The 17,492-nt window shown below is 39.1% G+C and overlaps 1 long non-coding RNA gene across 3 annotated transcripts; it reads right to left on the bottom strand.

Moving 5' to 3' along the window:
* Window positions 1-53: 53 nt before the first annotated feature.
* Window positions 54-17,229, bottom strand: LOC143847285 (uncharacterized). 3 transcript variants are annotated; one of them, XR_013234994.1, is made up of 4 exons: window positions 14,082-17,229; window positions 673-1,830; window positions 317-553; window positions 54-226 (listed from the first exon to the last, which is right to left on the bottom strand). It is a non-coding gene; the product is annotated as an uncharacterized LOC143847285 (long non-coding RNA). The 3 variants fall into 3 exon arrangements; XR_013234993.1 differs by having other exon boundaries at window positions 313-553; window positions 673-1,633; XR_013234992.1 differs by having other exon boundaries at window positions 673-1,633.
* Window positions 17,230-17,492: the final 263 nt, after the last annotated feature.

Raw genomic sequence — 17,492 nt, 5'->3', positions numbered from 1 at the left:
AGTAATAGCTTTCATTCATGAAAATATTTCCATACAACCACTATATTTATAAGGAGAGAGAGACACTCATTTCATTCATTAATATCAAAAGATTCAAAACATTCAATTCATTAGGAAACAACACATTCGTAAAACAAACTTGTCCATATTACAATTCTTGCCCATAAACTATTATATCAACTACTAGTCCAATCATTTCCCCCCTTTCGTTCTATATGCGTTGTACCTGCAAAAGGATAATTTCAAAATAATTAGTAACTATATCGATTAAAAAATTCAAGTATTAAAAAGGTTCAATAATGAGTTGTATACTTACGAATGAGTTCATCCAAGCGACATTTGCTCCTATGGCATCTCTAAAGGTTCTTAAACGTCCATACGGTCTAAACAAAGGCTCATCGGGAAGCAGTGAGAACTTGATAGAAACTTTAGAAAATCCACGTCCCAGTTGTGATCCTCCTACTATTTTAGATGGATCATCACTCACAAGAATTCCTCGTGCCACTCTCGTATCAGATTCTAGGCCACTCATCAAATAGACATCAATAACAACCTACAAATGAAATTATTTAGTACACACAATCATATCGAATGTACTAGTAAAGTAATAATCCATGTGGATGGAAATGTAATAAACATAGTTTTTTTCAAACAAAAAATAAATGTAGACACCTCATCAGTCTGACATTGCGAGGTTCTGAAGCAAAAGATGGGTGATCATGGTCAAAAGATTGCCAAACGGGGCAGCCGGCAGGATGCCTTAATATTTCGTCTTTAGTGCGGCTCTCATCATGGCATCTCATGAAGGAAGCTGTTTTCCTTGACATGTATAGCCTCTGTAACCTTGGTTTTAAGGGGAAGTGACGTAGAATCTTTACAGGAACTTTTCACACTTTCGTAGATGAATGTGTTGCCTCATCATCTAAATGGTGTTCAGCTATGTTCCACCTTGAAGCCCCACATATTCGACACACAGAGTCATTGGCAGAATCTTTCCAATACAAACATACAATCATTGGGGCATGCATCAATATTGTTGTAGTGGAGGCCCAACTCCTTAATAACATTTTTGGTTTCATAGAATGAATTTGGTAACTCTTCACCCTCGAGAAGTGCCTCTTTCAGTAGCTCGAGCAACATCGTGAATGATTTATTGCTCTATCCACCAAGACACTTTATATGAAACAATCTAACAAGGAAAGCGAGTTTTGTGAACTTGCTACCTGGATACAATTCTTGCTCCGCATCATGTAACTTTATGTAAAATTTATGAGTATCTGCATTAGGCCCCCTTGTAGTTGCATCTTCTTGCTGAGCTCCATCATCGTCTAGGCTAGACCTTCCGATTACATCATGTAACAATCCATCCATATCAATGTCTACATTCGGTTCATCATTTGCCTGTCAATGAGTGGCATCCGTAGAAGATGATGAAGCTTCCCCATGAAAAATCCAATTGGTATAATTCCTAAGCATTCCAACCCATAACAAATGGTTTTTGGCCTCTTGTCGATCAACCCATATGGAATTGACGCATTTCTTACATGGACACAATATCTTTCCCACACGAGATCCATTAGCAAAGGTGAAATCAAGGAATTGAAGAAGTCCATTCAAATATGCTGGTTCATTCCTATTTCATCCAAAGAATCACGCATGGGACATGTTAAAATAATGCTTGTTAGAAACTAGACTTAAACTTATGAAAATTGATACTTTATGATAATAGTACCCTTCCAACTGAATCCAACTCCTATCCATCACCATTTCTCTTAAACTGCTCGAGAAATGGAGCAAATATGTATGAAAAGATCTCTAAGATGTATTGACCTGAGGTCGAGGCACATGAAAAATGAAAAAAAAAAATTATCAAGTAGGCTGCCCATGTGTAATTAAATGGCAAATAAAATAGGAAAACTATATATAATATTCATGTCTTTTCATTTTTCCTACGGAGAACCCAGTTAAGAGTTCTAGTACTCATACTATAACGCTTAAGTATGCCGAGTGTGTACAGATAAGATATATAAATTATTCTTTTATGATCCCTTTGAAAATAGAATTCGAGATTTGACTCCTAAGAAAATTTCAAATGACCAATGGAAAGCATATTGCATCACCTACGGTCTATTATAAAAATGCTAGCAATAAAGATGGAGAAAATGTAATAGATCCTGAAATGTACAAAACCCATTTCATTCAGTCAATTTCACAACTAACCCAACCAAACCCAAGACACCAACTACCATCCAATCCACTATTACAGATCATAGTTACCGGATTCACCATTAGCCCTCTGATCCGCGATCCGGGGTCGCACGATCCCAAACGTGGTTCGCTAGCAACCCGGATCACAAAAAATGACGAACCGCGGCGACCCGTGAGAGAGAAAGAGAGATGCATATAGACTAAGAGAGAGATGGAGAGAGAGCTACAAAGTTTATATATTTTGGGATGAATTGGAACTAGAGCTTTATTTTTGAAAAAAAATATGTAGGGCATACATGAGGTGTAATATGGCCTATGGAAGGATATTCATATATTCCAACCGGGAACTTTCTTTTTGAAAAAATATGTATGGCATACATGAATTTTTTATATTTTGTGTATTAAATGTATGTAGTGTGTACTATGGAATGACATCTTGTAAAAATATATGAAATTATATATATATATATATATATATATATATATATATATATATATATACCCTCATCGTACCACGTACCGGACTACCATCGTACGCCGTACCCGTTCCTGTACCACGTACCGAAACGAACAGCATTCCAGGTAATATTGTTACAGATCAAGCCATAATGAGCTTCTCAAATACAAAATATTGCTAAAATACAGAAGCAATACTACACTGTGCACTATGTCCGAATTTAAAAAACTAAAAGGCGTGTCAAAAAACAAACTATGAACAAAATGCAATTATTTCTTCAAGCATTCATTCCATGTTTCCGCAGTCATATCAATGGCAGACATTCATAGATGCCATATGTGAGTTTCCAAAAGTTACAATTATAATAGAAATAATAGTCTAAACAAGACAAAAAAGAACAGTGGAAGAAACCACCCAAACAATAAAAGTAATAAAGCTTGAGGAGACCTATACAAGTGTGGACCCCGATCCGAGAGAGATGAGGAAACGAGTCCCTACATCCTCTAGATCTCCACATGAAGGAGAGATCTGCCAAGGAACTCTCGAAACGGATGCCACCATCATAGCATAGCACGAGTGGCGATATAAATGAGATACCTCTTGATTCGGGAGCAAGTCCAGATTCGAGACGTATCTAAATAAACTCAGAGTCGCCATCCATGGATAGGCCATGGGACCCAAAAACCAAATCCTCTGTGCAATGGATAACCAGAAATATATATGGGTTCGTGCCTGATTACGAATGGAGAAGGTCCGAAGAGCACCCCCAATTCGTCCGAGTGCAAGCACTTGGTCTCTTATGCCATTTATTATTAAATCCAAAGAGTTTTGGGCAAAATCATGTCAAATGAGAACAAATATCCCCGAGTGCACGTCTACCTAATCATGCATGACTCGGGGATGAAATAATAAACACATACAAAATAAAATAAAAGATGTGTCACCTAAGCACAACTAGGTTATGAGTGACATGCCTAACTGGTGTCTAAGTTCTGGTGGACAAACACACGCATGCTACAGCTAAAGGTATAAAGTCTGCACATGAAAGTAAGAAAACACAACAAAACACACAACACAATTCAACTCTATACACGACTCGACAAGACAAATCCTAAAACTCTAATGCAATACTTGACTCAGACCAAAATGGCCATCCACCCTGGCTGCTCTACGTATCCCAGCCTCGGGAAGAATCAGAATCAACGTAGTTCGATGACCTATTCTAAACTACGATGCCTAACCATCTAGAACCGCTATCCTAGACTCGATCCACTAAACTCGACTGATTTTAAAGCTTTTGGTATAATTACTCAAGTTCATGTGATTGTAACTTTTAGGACTCTTTATATGCCCTAACTAATGCAAGTTGATTAGCCTTAAGCTAATGCAGGTGGGCCCTACATCCTATGTGTAACTAGGCTGTGTATCCTAAAGAAAACCATGGGCTGACTATATGCTTCCTAGTCTAGCCATCAGTTCGACTAAATGTCTAACCGACCAGGACTCGAGGCCCCCTAACTCTAAGGACACCCACACGACAAGACACACCAAATCAACACATACAAGACAGACTCCTAACTCTAAAACACCCCTAAACAGCTAAGACAGACTCCTAACTCTAGGGGAAGATCTTCTTGAAAAGGTTTTGAAGAAGTTTTGTATTTTTGGAAAAAACTTTGAAATGCTCATTTTAAAAGGTTTGGCTGGACTTGGGATGTGGATCCCAAGCTGCACTACGTACCTCGTGGAAGAGGATCAAGCCAACGTAGCTCGAAACGAACTCTCTTACTACACTCCTAAAACTACTCAACACTTTAGATGATTTTGGATTTTTCTGTTTGTTAAATGTTTTTTTTAAATTTTAAGATATTTCAATATTTTTTTAGATTTTAAAATTTTCAAGTGTTTTTAATGTTTTTGGACCTTTAAATGATTTCAATGCTCTTGCGATTGTAAATGATTTCAATGTTTATGGATTTTAAAATTTCAAACACTTTCACCCTTTTGGTCAAAGGCCAAAGGGAACAAACAAAACAACACTCTAGGGTAAAACCCTTAGGATAAAGGGGAAACCCAAATCAACAAACAAGATGGAACAATCCACAAACGAGTAAACAAGTGTCCCAAGAACAGAGAAAATGATCTAAGATCCCAAGCCAGCAAGGCTCTAATAACAAAGAAGAAGACAACGACTCTAAAAGGCTAACTCCTAAGCTATAGGACAAACCAACAGTCTATGAAATAGACTCCTGAACAATCAATACTAAAAAGGGATGCAAGTAAGTCAAAGCACATCTAACACTCTATGAGGGGGTGTAAATGAGACTGGGTATGTATCCTATGGGTTAACCCTCTGATGAGACCAGGGTGGTCTCCTACAAAGAAAACTCTTCTATTGAGACAGAGCATGTCTCCTAAAAAGAAAAACATCCTAATGAGAAAAAGTGTGTCCCCTAAAATGAGACTCATGGAATTTAGAAGGTCTAGACATGATTTGGAAGTGATTCTAGAAGTTTAGATGTCTAGGTTGACATGTAGCACGGGTTCTATTTATTTAGCATAATATATATATATATATATATTGAAAGCACTCTACACAACATGCAATTTTAGCAAATAAGGCTCTAAAATATAAAGTAAATCATGAAAATTGATCAATACATGATTTGTGACTTGCTAGCATGCTCATCATATCCCAATACAAGCATTAGAATCAATATAGGCTCAAAACAATCTAAAAAAAAGAAAGAAAGTTGAAATTTCCACCCAACATGTAATTTTCCAAAAAACTGGTAAAAAATGCCAAACAATTCATTAAAATGATTGAATATATGATTTAAAACTTACTAGCAAGCTCAAAACATCTAAAACAATCATTAAAATTGAATAGAGCTCAAGTTGTCGGTGATTTTCAAGAAATGGCACAGTTATGACATAGTGTGAAAAATACAACTTTGTACTGACTTTTGGACCTCTCAAACATCAAAACCATAAAAAAATCTACTAATCAAAATTGTAGATCTCAGCATAAGAGACATTCTCTCAGTTGACCACTTCGTTTGGATCTGGCCAGAAGTGGCCAGAAAATGGCCTCTTCCGATCCATCACCATTAAAAGACATATTAGTGTTTTAACTGAAAGTTCGGGCTCAGTTTTGACACTCAAAACATCGTTTCTAGAAAAATTTGCTCAAGGACAAAGTATTAGAAAATTTTGTGAAGAACATTTTTCCCTTATACAGATTTGGACGAAACAGACTTAAAATGCCTCAAAATGGCCAAAAAGCTGCTGTTGCAGAAATGACTGTTTTTTCAAAAAAACTGAAGCTTGTAAGTAGTTTTGAACATATTAAAAAGCCTTTATGGAAAACTTTGCTATAAAGACAATTTTAGAAAATATTATAACAAACACTTTTCCAGTTGACAGTTTTGTACAATTCCGGCCAGAAGCAGCCCAAAAGTTACTCGACACGATAATTTCTAAAAAACAGCGTTGTGGACTGAAAACTTTAAACGGGCATAACTCTCTCGTTCCTTGGCCAAATTTGGGCCGCCATATGTCGAACTGACTGACTCGATGAGATCTATAAGGTTGAAATGTTTATTGTTTGATGTTTTAAGTATTTGAGGTCGAAAAAAAGAAAATTCAGAACTAAGGATCACTATACCTAGGAGAACACATACACATATACACATTCAGAGACACATAAATCTATTTATAGACATGCACATATATATCTTCTCACATACATCCTCATTCAAACACATAGTCACAAGCTCACACTTACATGCCTGCAAACAAGTACACATCCACATACATTCACTGTATTGACACACCTGTACATAGATTTAGTGATACTTTTACTTGTACATGATGTACTTATACAATCTCTATGAACTGAATTCTGTGCTAAACAGAAACTGATTTCAGAGGCTGAATTACAAGTAACCGGGCTGATTCCATAGCAGAGAACATGGGCTAAACAACAAGAGAGTGAACTGTCCTTGCATTACATCAAACATGGATTGAATCATGACTGAACTATGGGCCGGACTTGTGCATAACAGGGTCTGAATTGTGCCGAAACTACGACTAAACCATGGGCTGAAATGTGTAAAAATCTGTGATGGAATCGTGGGATAAATGTGCAAAACAGGGAGCTGAATCTTGAACTGAACTTGTGCAACAACAAGGGCTGAATCTTGGACTGAATCTTGTGCAAAACTGGACAGCAACATGGACTAAATTGTGCGCAAAACAGGGTCAGCAACATAGACTGAACTGGGGACAGAATTTGTGCTAAAACAGGGGTGAGTTGTGGACAGATTTTTATGCTAAACATGGCTGAATATAGGGACAGATTTGTGCCAAAACTGGGACAGCAACATGGACTAAATTGTGGACAGAACAGGGGTGAGTTGTGGACAGATTTTTATGCTAAACATGGTTGAATATAGGGACAGATTTGTGCCAAAACTGGGACAACAACATGGACTAAATTGTGGACAGAATCATGCCTCAAACAGGCGTAGAAATGTGCTTAAAAATGGGGGCTGAATTGTGCTTAAAAATGGGCTGAATCATGGGCTCAAAATGTGCACAAAAGTGGGGTTAAATCATGGACAGAATTGTGTTAACAGTGGCTGAACCATTTAATTCCAATTTTGTACTCAAAGAATACGTTATAAAGAATAACTAGTGGAAACAAGTACAAGCATAATCTGAACTCTCAAAACAAAAATATCAAAACACCTGTATAAATGACTTGAGGAAGACATAAGGATTTTTAATCAAAAATTTCAGCAATAACTAACGAAACATAACTGCTATAAAATACAAGAAAAAAAATCGGAATAAACACTTACCTTTGAGATCAAATGAAATCTAATCTCTTCCTCCAGCTCATCTCTGATTTTTCTAATCTTTTGATTCACCTCAATTTATACCTCAATAGCTTTGGAGGTCTCTCTCTCTACCTTCAGCTAGGGCTTCAATGAATAAGGCATAGCTCTGAACCTCAAGATAACGATTCTTTCTTCTTTGATTTTATCCCGAGCATAATCAGTATAACGGAGAAGACATATTATAGAGATCTTTTTCTTTCTTTATCTACTTACTCAGATCCGTTCAAATCTCTCAATTTTCCTCTTATTTTTCCAGTCTCAACTCAACTCCTTAATTTTTCTCCACTTCTCAGATCAGAAACTTTCTAAGATAGAAAACAATAGGCCTAGAGTTTCAACATATAAAAGAGTAGATCCAAGGTTAGGTAGTATGAATCTAAGGTTTTATCAACAGATTTGGAGTTTCACCAACAAATTTAGGGTTTTAAGATGGAAAATAACACATCTAGGGTTCTTTTGAACAAAGAAAAAGAAAAGGATTGAAAGAGGACTAATCTGAAAATGATCGGAGTTCCATTGGAGTGCGGCCGGGGAAAAGAAGCTCGCCGGAGAGGAGATTCTCCGACGGAAATGTCGAGGGTTTCACGAAATCCTTTTTTTTTTTTTTTTTTCTATCTCTCTATTTTCATGTTCTGCTATGGTTTGCATAAATTTTACCCCCCATAAGTTGCACAGACAACCCTCCACGTGTGTATTTGATTTGGTTTGGTTTTGAATAGGGTGGTCCACAAGAAAAGGTTTTAGTGAAATATTAACAGATAAATTCGTGCCTTCCTAGTTATCCAGGGACACCCTCCTGCAGCAAATTCCCACGCTTTATTCCCACCAAGTCACATCCTGGTCAGGATAATGCACACCCCTTCTGCGACACTAAAATTTACACAACACTACATGCCCCTCTCGTTTGCTATACAAACCGCGACGGATTTTTTTGAAATTTTAGAAGGACCTAAATAGGATCCTGACGTATGCTAGGACTGGTTTTGGGACATTAAATTCACCTATTTAAAGGATTTTTAAAAAAACAAAAGTAAGGGTTTAGGGTTTGGTCAAAATGGGGTGTCTACAACAAGAAATACCATGAATTTGAAATTTCCTAAGAATAAGTTTGAGGAAACCTACGAAATTACCATCATGAATTTGAAATTCCCAAGTAAGATTCACTATGAAGTTCCTAACGGCTCTCAAAAAATTAAATCAAAGTAGTGTGTCCTAGGAAGCATCAAGAAAGTACCAATCAAGTTGCCTTTCTCTATAGAGAGCACATTTTATGACACTAGCATGAACAAAAAAAAAAACAAATTTTGATTTAAAGAATTAGTATAATTTCAAATCCCATATTCTCTGAATCATAGAAACAAGAAATTGCATTTAGTATTGATTATATGCTGTCTATTCAACTCATCAGATTATAGCCTTAATTCTATAACATTTTCATTTTTATTTTTTTTGAAAAGGTAACAAAATTTTATTCCATAAACCATAAATACAGCAGGGACAAGATGTCCCCAAAATACAGTGAAACACCGAACCCAATCAAAATACAGAACAATAACATTTTAACATTTTCAGAAATCCCATATTCTTTGTGATTTCTCCATCACTAGTGATGAACACATACACATGCACACAAAAAGAAAAAGTAATCATTCAAGTCTAAAATTCAACCAACTCCATAGCAAATTATGAAGCATTCTGAATTTTAAAGATCCTGATTTATGATGCTTTCGTTCTGAAAATCAAAAACTTAGAGAACAAGACCATTGTTAACTTCAACTAGGGATATTGTAACCTATTTAAAGCATTGCCATGAACATATTTAATTAGCATTATACAAGGAATTGTAAAAGAATCAATTCCACACACATCCCACAAAAAAAAATTATTCAATATATTGTTTCCAAACATCACAGAGGAGGAAAAGATCATCTTTGCTGCATTAGCCTGACAAAATCAGTTCCTGTAGCAAATGAAAACATTGACTACAACAATACAAGACTGTGGACCCCGATCCCGAGGACGGTGAGCGAGGGACACGAGATCCCCCGCCGATCCTCTAAGATCTCCACAGTGTGAAGGAGAGCTCTACCAAGGAACTCTCGAAATGATGCCACTCACTGCATGGGTGGTGATACAAATGAGATACCTCTCGATTCAAGGACTAGCCCGGAACCAAGATGTACCTATAACAAAGAAGAGTCGCCATCCAGGGAAGTAGGCCCTGGATCCCATGAAATACTCTGTTGCAACGGATAACCAGAGATACAAAAGTCCGTGCCTGATGACAAATGGGGAAGGTGTTAAGCGCCCCCAATTCGCCCAAGTGCAAGCACCTGGTCTCATATGCCATTTTTAATTAATTTTGAAGAGTTTTGGGCTAAAATCACATGAAATGGGAACGAGTATCCCCGAGAAAACGTCTATCTAAGCATGCATGACCCGGGGATGGGCAAAAGAAAATAAACATCCAAATCCTAACTCACCGCATCTAATCCTAACCCATCATATCTAGGAAAGCAGTAACATCCACACGCACAGCTACGTCTAAGCGGATAATCAAGATAAGATGAATAAATGCTACAACTAAGCAGGTGAGAGGACAGACAAGCACAGCAGTAAACTACCAAAACAATAGAATAAACACACTAACATGCGAGCCTATGTAAGAGATAATGCTAAGAAAATAATAATCAATCGCATGCTAGGAAAGTAAGCAAGCTAACAGTAGCACATAAGAAGTCAAAGATAAACACACAATGAGCTAAAAGATACAGGGAAAGAAACGAATCGGAAAATCATCGGTACATGAGGACTAAGAATGCCAGGAAAAAGAAAAGGGAGCGTACGATAGGCTTAGGGAGCGATTCTAATGAATCAAGCTCAGCGATCCTGATCCGCTAAAAATCAGATAAGTCTCACGATCGTCATAGCCTATCGTTGGGCTCAGCGAGGACAATCCCCGTGAAGGGGCCACGCTACGTCACCGCCCGTCCCAAAGCCCGATAAAACGTCGGAAAACCGATAAAACCGAAAAACCACGATTAAAATCGGAAACGAAATGAAAAGAAGGCTCCGAGTGACCTGGCAATCACCATCCTTGCCCATTTTGGTTTTTGTATTTTTGAGAAAGCTTGAAAGATATTTTTGGATGCTGAAATGATTTTTTTTTTAAGGATTTAAATGATTTTATTGAAAAGTTTGACTGAACTTGGGATGACGATCCCAAGCTGCCTACGTACCCTGTAGAAAGGGATCAAGCCAACGTAGTTCGAAACAGCTTTTCGAAAAACGCTTTTGTTGTTTTTGAATTTTTGATTGTTTTTGGATTTTTGGTTATTTGATTTTTATGTGTTTTTGTTTATCCCTTTTGATTAAAAAAAGGGGGTTTTGGCTCAAGAGGTTGCCGTCCGTCATAGCCTAAACCCGACAATGTTCCCGAAATCGATGGGGATCCCGAAGCACAAAGAGTATTCCAGGGAAACAAAGAGGTTGCAGATTCGCAAGCCCAAGACATGCAATTCAATATTGAAGACCAGCTGAGATTATACACTACCCAACATAGTTATACTGATAATATTCTCAAGAGAATGATGGAAAATAATAAAGGGTATCCCTAACCATGAAACCCTTTAACACATAGCAATTCCACATACATGTGCTGGACGAAATCGCAGTCACCAAAGGCCCATTGGAGTATCGGTGTCACCAAATGCTCATTGGAGTATCGGTGCCGGTACCGGAAATGCCAGAAGAGAAGCTGATGGTGAAGCTTGAATTAAGAGGCCGGAGATGAAAGCTGAGATAATAGGAATTGAAATGGGTTTTGATGGGGTATCTGACGTGGGTATTAACGAGGCCAAAATGGGACCAATTGGGATTAAGAAATTGAAATTGAAGAGGGGAATTAGTGGGATAGAGGTGATGGCCTGAAATGGTGGCGCGACACAGCCGGATTCCGGCAAGATTGCCGGAATCAGTAGTGTTAGAAATGAGAAATGGTTTTGGGTTTTGGTAGATGAAGGGAGGAGTGACTGTAAATGGAAGAAAACCCAAGTGGGTTTAATGGATAAAAGAAAATGGTGGTAGGGTCGGTGGCCGGAGCAAATGGCTGGCAGGAACGAGACCGAAGAAGACAACCCCCAATCTCTCTCTCTCTCTCTCTCTATATATATATATATATATATCTCTCTCTCTCTCTCTCTCTCTCTCTCTGTTTTCCTTTTTTTTTTTGGAAAATGGGAGGTAGCGGTGGAGGGAGGAGAAGAGATGGTGGCGGCAATGGAGGGGTCGGCTAGGGGAGTAGTGGCCGGAGAAGAGGGGTTAGATGGGTTGGTGAAGGGTGGAGATGGAGGTGGTGGATGATGACCGTGGGTTATGGAGGAGGATGGTGGAAAAAAAAAAAGGGTTTCGGTTTTGGGTTTTGAAGAATGGTTTGGGGTGGAGATGGGTTTCGATTTTGGAGGTGAGGGTTGGAAGAGATGAGGGTGGGAGAAGGTTTTCGAATGGGTGGTGGTGGTGGTGGTTCGGTGGAGGTGGGTTTCGCCTGTTGGAGTGGAGAAAATGGGTTTGGGTTTTGGGGATTGAGGATGGTGGCTGGTGGTGGTGCGGCGGCTATGGAGGTGGAAGATGGGTTTTGGGTTTCGGGTTTGAGGTTGAGGATGGTGGCTGGAGGTGGTGGATGTCGGTGGTGGAGAAGGGTGATGGTGGGTTTGATGGGTTTTGGGTAGGGAAATGGTGTTGGCGGAGGTGGTGGATGTCGGTGGTGGTGGTTGGAGAGGATGGTGGTTGTGGATGACGGTGGTGGCGGAGATGATGGCCGGAGGTGGCTCGGCTCCCTCCCTCTCTCTGCTTTTCTCTTGCGGCTCCCTCTCCCTGTTACTCTCCCCCTCTCTGTTTTGCAGAGAAATGGGTTTTCCCTTCTTTCTTTTTTTTTAGAAGGGTTTTGAAGGGAGGCTGAGGGTGGTGATTGGGAGATTGATGGTGGCTGTTGAAGGAGAAATGGTGAGGGTGGCGGCGGTTTGGAGAAGATGGAGAGGCGGTGGTGGCCGGCCGGTGGTTGGCCGGGAAATGGATTTGGGGGTGGTGGCGGTTTGCAGGTTTTGGGTTACCGGATTCTGGGTTGAAGGCGGGGGATGATGAAGGTTGTGGGTTTGGCCGGAGGTGGTGGTGGTTAAGGCTAGCAGTTGCAGAGGGTTTGGGTTTGGGGAGATGGTGGAGGTGCGGTGGCCGGGAGGATGCCGGAGAAGGTGATTGGAGATGGTGGCTCGGGTGGAGGCCGATGGTGGAGCTTGATGGTGGTGGAGATGTGATGGTGGATGGTGGAGGTTGGTGGCGGTAGAAGGAGGAGAAGATGAGGTGGCTGCCAATCCCTTTCTCCCTCTCCCTCTCTCTCTTGCTGCCCCTTTTCTTGGAAAATTGGGCTCCCCCTCCTCCCTACGACTCATTTTTTTTTATAGCTAGGGTTGAAACCCTCTTTCAATCTTAGCCATCCATTCCCTTTTTTGATGAATTGGATCATCCCCACCCTTGATTCCTTATCCCTCTTGCCCTAATTCTATCCTAGAAACCCTAAAACCGAGAGTGCCTAGTTGATCCAAGCCCTACACCTCATCTTTTTAATCTAATGGCCTATGTTTGTGGCTTGCAGAGGAAGCAATGGAGATTTCCAATAATGCCCTCCTGCAAATGGGAAGTGAAATATCATGCCCCCCCCCTTTTCTCTCATGGGCAGCGCCCCCCCCCCCCCCCCCCCCATCTAGTGTATTTTATTTCTTTCTTTTGCACTTGAGTGGGCTGCCCCAAGTAAATAAAAATAAAAAAAGACAAATATATCTTTCTCTTTTTAATACAAGGGCTTGGTATTGTCACACCTTCCTTGTTAAAATCAACCCCCTTCCATTTGCAAATGAAACAACCTCACCCTCGCTTTGATAATCACACAAACTCAGCTTGTCCCTTGATAGATTTTAATTCGAAAATGTACCCATTTAATCACGGTCTAAACACTAAGAGACAAGGTAAGTCAGTAAAATATCAAGGAGAGGTCGAGTTAGCATCATCCACACTTGAGAAATTCGCATAGAGAGGTGCCAATACCAAAACTCAGGGTATTTTGTAACTCTTTCGAATTTTTGCGAAAATGAGATAGAGGATCAGGGCAATTGAACGAAGGGTGCCAATGGGGTTCAGAGATCACCCAGGCTTTCAAACGATTTCCAAAATATATGGAAATGGGCATTTTTAGGGTTTTCGGGTTTGATTTTTCAAAAATTTTGGGATTCGGTTCCGGAATCTCGACTCAACTTCGGGATTGGGACTTTATTCGATTTCGAGAATTTATTCGATTTTGGGGAAAATGGTCCGGTCAAAATGGGGTGTCTACAAAGACGCATATGATTGCATCGAATATCATGTTCAAATCTAATTGTGAAATGCAATGAAACAAAAAGAAACCTCAATATTTGTCAGAAAATCAATCCAAGAAGAATATTAGGAATCAAATATTATTGTACCCTGATCCCTTCTTCTGGTTATCGATCAAAGGGTTTCTTTTGGGGAAGTTACTTCTTGTTCGCCCAGCGGTTGATCAAACAGCTTGTCATGCTGTAAAAAAAAAAAAACAAAATGCAGATTTTATGTCAGTTTCTAATGAAAAAATTATATATTTTACGAAATAAAAAGATTGGGGAATATGATCTCACCGGATCGAGTTTCAATCGGAACTAACAATGGAAACAACATGAGGGAAAGATGGCAAGAGGGAATTGGGGTAAAAAATCGAAAGGGGGGGGGGGGGGGGGGGAATGGTTCGTACCTGCTATATCTCCTAAATCAAATATCATGTAACAAATTACTACGTTGTAGACTGAACAAAATGCAGATTTCAAATATTAGTCGAATGAAAAAACATAAAATGATAGAAAGAGCTACAATTGAAGGAAAATGGAGATAAAATCTGCCCTAATCGCAATAAGTGATTTGAATGATTGAAAGAGAAAGAGCACATAGTGATAAAATTAGCATAAAAAATTAAAGATATCAACATGTAAAAAGGGTTGAGGGTTTCTGTAGAGAAATTGTGAAGAAGATCTGCATAAGAAGGGTTTCTAAGCAGATATCGTGAGCAACAAGCAAAAACTCTTTTCAACAAGCAAAAACCCTTTTCACCATGTAAAAACCCTTTTCTTGATGAAGAGAGAAAGAAATATAAAGATAGATAAAGAGAGAAAGTGTTGGATATGATCTGTGTAGTGGTTGAGAATGAAATGAGAAAATGCTTCAAGGCGCGTAAACGCTCTCCTTAAGACCATATTCGCCCCCACCAATAGTGTGCAAAGGGGACCACGAACTCGCCTCCACGATACAATGAAGCCCGGTTCCAAACCAATTGCTTGACGACGTTCTGCACTGAACGGAATCAAGCCTGAATCACCTTTGAATTTTGCAAGTATTTGAGACACAAGAGTTCTGTTTCTGCAGAAAACAAAATACTCTAAAGGATTTCTAAAAACAGTAAAACAGTAACTTTGGATGGGTTTAGAGAGAGAGAATTGTGCTGGAAATAGTATTTCTGGGTATGCTAAAGTAGAAATCCGAATTCTATTTTGAATGAGAATTTTCTACTATTTTTTATAGAGCTTCTGGTGGCTTTTCCCTTTGGAAAACACCCTTTCTGGACCTCCTTTCAGCGGGTTTGAATTCTAACCGTTAGATCGTGTCTAATCACGACTCTATGGTTCAGATCAATCCTGGAGTGACCGTTGGCTTATGTAAAAACCCTTCTAACTCCGTAACCGCAAGATCTCCCATCCACGGTGCAGATTGCACCATTTAGGAACTTGACCGTTGTGTAGGAGAGACACAATCCAATGGTCATCATCCACTAGCTGCTACACCACGATCCGATGGTTCAGATCGCACCCACCCATGCACTATCCATTGGAGCCCCTAGGCCCGCTGGGCCAACCATTGGGCCCGAACTCAGGCCCAACCCGACCGAACCATTCGGTCTACCCACTTGACCAATCCAAGTCAATCTTGATCCAACGGTCGGGATCAAATCGGGAAAAATGAAAGGCTCCAATCGCTCCTCGCTACGATGAGCCGTGCGAAGTACAAAGTGCGCTTAAAAAAGCGCCATTATGCGCCCTATAACCCATTGCCCACGCTACGTGCGTGTGCGAACAGTGCGTTGCACCGTCCCGCGGTTCAACCCAAGGCTAAGACCATTGAGCACCATAATAAAATAGAGAAAAGAGTAAGGCTTTATAAGCCCAACTTTTTCTTTCTTATGAGTCGGTATGGGACTATCTTTTTCACACTACTTTTGCACTATTCTGTTTCTCTTGCAAAAAGCAAATCTTTCAAAAGAAAAGTTTTTCCTTTTCCAAGACACACTTAAAAAACATTTTCCAAACACTTTCTTTTGACCAAATAATAAGATTTTGAAAATCAAAATCTAACAGAAAGGAGGAGAAGAAAAATACCTCATAGATTCGTTTGATTTCCTTGAGATATTGAATGGGGTTTTGAGGTGTGGAGAAGTGGCATATAGAAAATAAGAAATGAGAACGAGAAAAGATTAAAATTAGGAAAACCTAGAGGAGGGAAGATCGCGCAAGTAACCAAATTACTTTTCGCACGAGGTACCCTTGACACGGCCGAAAACAACAAAGTTTAAAATTTTAAAAAAGCTTAAAATTTTGAATTTAAATCTGGTGACTGTAGGGAGTTAATATCTCAATTGAATTGAAAGGGAGAGAGAAGATTTGAGCTTTTAGCAATCCGAATGAATTTGGGTCAACCTATAATGCACACGCAGAGATAATCAATGTAGTAACAGAATGTGATAGTATGTGAAAGTTCAAATCTTGAATGTTTTAAATGCTGTTAGAAATAGATAGACCAAAAACCTAAATGTTCTTTGGTAGTAAAGCAAATGAGATTGTATCTGAGTCTACAAATTATATCCAAACATACATGGCAGCATAAATAAGAGGCTGGTAATTGAGATCCAGGACTTGGGATAAAAAAAATTAATGCAAATACAAGAGGAGGAATTTTAATGGTTAAAAAGGTTTGAGTATAACATATGGGTATGCTTATACAAGAAGTTGTTAATTTTATCCCTTTTCTGTGGGAACAGTATTTATACGATTCTATCCCATTTTAAGGCGAAGAACATGAAACAGCAAAGATTTGGAGAATGAGAATAAATATAAGAAATAGTGAAAATTTAATAAAATAAACAAGTTTAGGTCTTCCCATTTGTATGAAGCTCACAGAAGGTGATGATGAAGGTAGGTTTCGGGAACCTTGTTTGAAGCTTGAGAGATGGCGTCTTGTTGCTGCCGAGAAAAAAGCAGAGAATAAATGAAGAAAAGGGAAGAAAATTGCTTAAAAGATGTTTGGAGGGAATGAGAGCTTGTTACTATCGAATTTCGTGGGTCAAAAAGGGGATTTGATTGGGATTTCTTCAAGGGTATTGAAAACCTAGGGCGTGGTTTGAGGATTTTGATGAAATCCGTCCATTTAGGAAGGATTTAGGGCGAGGATATGGAAAAAATAAAAAATCAAATCTGTTTCATTTTGGGGAAGAGAATAGGTTTGGGAGTGAGGATTCCCGTTTTAGGGCTCAAATGGCATATATTTGTAAATACAAAGAGTTTTCTAGTTATTTTGATACTTAAAAGGAGAGGGGTATGGGCTGTAAATATGTGGAAGGGTCATGACATTTTTGGCTATAAACAAAAAATCGTGTACGTACTACTTTTTGGCCACGATGTGTGCTTTCTCCCGACGTTTTTTTAATGAACGCCGGTTGATGTGCGCCGGCCAAAGATACCTATTTTTTTTTGTAGTGATGGTGTATATATATATATATATATATATATATATATATATATATAGACATTATAAGAATT

Source organism: Tasmannia lanceolata, unplaced genomic scaffold, assembly GCF_043159265.1.
Source record: "Tasmannia lanceolata isolate RefF3 unplaced genomic scaffold, GAP_Taslan_0.1 ptg000015l, whole genome shotgun sequence".
Lineage (NCBI taxonomy): Eukaryota > Viridiplantae > Streptophyta > Magnoliopsida > Canellales > Winteraceae > Tasmannia > Tasmannia lanceolata.
The sequence above is the reverse complement of the archived record's forward strand: the minus strand, read 5'-3'. Positions and strand labels throughout refer to the sequence as shown.